General features: G+C 43.8%; 1 protein-coding gene across 1 annotated transcript in view; it reads left to right on the plus strand.

The window, feature by feature from the left end:
- The first annotated feature begins 386 nt into the window (after positions 1-386).
- Positions 387-2,222, plus strand: part of ZNF652 (zinc finger protein 652) — a 46,635-nt gene continuing 44,799 nt past the window's right edge. The window contains exon 1 of the mRNA XM_083377319.1: positions 387-633. The gene's annotated coding sequence lies outside the window, so the exon portion shown is untranslated. The remainder of the gene's footprint in view (positions 634-2,222) is intronic.

A 2,222-nucleotide genomic window follows, 5' to 3' on the forward strand; every position in this document is an offset into this window, starting at 1 on the left:
GCGCGTTCATACCCCCGGGACGAGGCGGGCGCGCGGGGGGGGGGGAAGAGCAGTGGCACAGCGAGCAAAATAAGAAATGACGACGGACTAAGCTCTTTAACTGGCGCTCACGGTAGGATTCGCGCCCATGCGCGCGCAGGAAAAGGACCGGGTAGAGGAAAATCCCTGAAAAAGGAAGCTGAGGAAAGCCGCGCGTTCTCGCGCGAGAGCTTCTACGCAGGCGCATTCGTTATCTTCCTCAGGACTAGCCAGAGAGCGACGCTTCAGAAAAAACGAGTGGGGGGGGGCGGGCGTAATCGCGAGGTTGACTGACTGACTGCCTTGGTTGGCTGCGAGGAGGGCCACGTAGCGCTGCGGCGGCGGCGGCGGCGGCGGCAGCAGCAGCAGCAGCAGCAACAGGGAAGGCGAGCGAAGGATAGGCAGAACCACGGCGGAGGTAGCTGCGGAGGGGCCAAGGCCTAGTCCTAAAAACAGGCGGCGGCGGGGGCTCTAACCAGGGGAGGGCAGGAAGGAAGGAGGGCCCTGACCGCCCTCTCCTTCCCCCTCCCCTCCCCCGCCTAAGCATGGATCGCGGCGACGGCGGCGGCGGCGATGGAGCGGTGGAGGCGACAACGGCGGACGATCCCGGCCTGGGTGAGTTCGTGCAAGGCGAGAGGCCCAGTTGGCAGAAGGAGCAGGACTTGATGAGCCCCTGAACTTCATTCGTTTAATTAGTTATATCCTACTTTTCCAGGAAGTGCAGTGATACAGGTTTCCAGCACAATAAAAGTATATTTCGTCAAACGTACGTCTGAGCATGCACAAAGTAACATATTGATATGCTTTGGATAAAGTTAGCAAAATTTATCCCAGAGGACATGGCTGTCAGGTAGGCATGGTCCTCTTGAAACTCGTATTTGGAGCAATATTTTTTACAACCATCCTTCACTCTGCAGAAGTGGAGGTCATAGAGCTAATGAAAACGGTTATGAGTTTGGTTACTTTGAAGACTTTTAAGTTGAAGCTTATTTGAAACACAAAATTTTGAAAAGTTGAGATAGAAGTTAGCTGGAGATGTGTGTGTGTGTGTGTGTGTGTGTGTGTGTGTGTGTGTATATATATATATATATATATATATATATATATATATATATAATGCTTGTTAACTAATTAAAATTTACACACACACATATATATATGAACCCACACATATATATGTACATCCCATATATATATATATATATATATATATATATATATATATATATATATATATATATGGGATGCGGTGGCTCAGTGAGTTAGGACGCTGAGCTTGTCAATCAGAAGGTCGGCAGTTTGGCGGGTCGAATCCCGAGTGCCGCGTAACAGAGTGAGTGCCTGTTATTCATCCCAGCTCCTGCCAACCTAGCAGTTCGAAAGCACGTAAAACTGCAAGTAGAAAAAAAAGGACCACTACGGTGGGAAGGTAACAGTGTTCCGTGCGCCTTTGGTGTCTAGTCATGCTGGCCACATGACCACAGAGACGTCTTTGGACAAGCGCTGGATCTTTGGCTTTGAAACGGAGATGGCCCCTAGAGTTAGAAATGACTAGCACGCATATGCGGGGGAAACTTTACTTGTGTGTGTGTGTGTGTGTGTGTGTGTGTGTGTGTGTAGATATAGATATAGATAAAAACCAAGGATCCATATATATATATATATATATATATATATATATATATATATATATATATATATATATATATATATATATATTACTTTGACTCTTCAAAAAGGATTGGACTTCACTACCTGCAATGTTTAGCTTTGAAATATCTCAAGATGAGGAAGTAGTATCATGTGTATTTTGCATCCTTACATTAACAGTTCCTTTTTGTTTTCTGAATTCTACCAGAAATCAAAGGGATTCTTGGTTATTATAAACAAGAAATGCTGTATAGTATTTTTTTTTACATATCTATGGTTTTCCCTTTCCAACCTATAGAGACTGCATTCTTATATACTGTTAAAAGTAATCTCCCCTGAATATGCATTTAATAAAGATTTGATGTAGTTCAAATAATGTAAATAAAAGAAATCTGAAGTTATTTACCATCCTCTTCTCCAGTTGTGAAATACACTGAAGTTGTCCAAATAGATAAATAAATAAAATGTCAATGTCTGCATGCTTATAAAATACTTGACAGCATGTGGTTTTCATAAAGCATTTATGTATTAGGCTTTGGGTGATACATCCATAT

This window comes from Vipera ursinii (assembly GCF_947247035.1).
Source record: "Vipera ursinii genome assembly, chromosome: Z".
NCBI classification, from domain to species: domain Eukaryota; kingdom Metazoa; phylum Chordata; class Lepidosauria; order Squamata; family Viperidae; genus Vipera; species Vipera ursinii.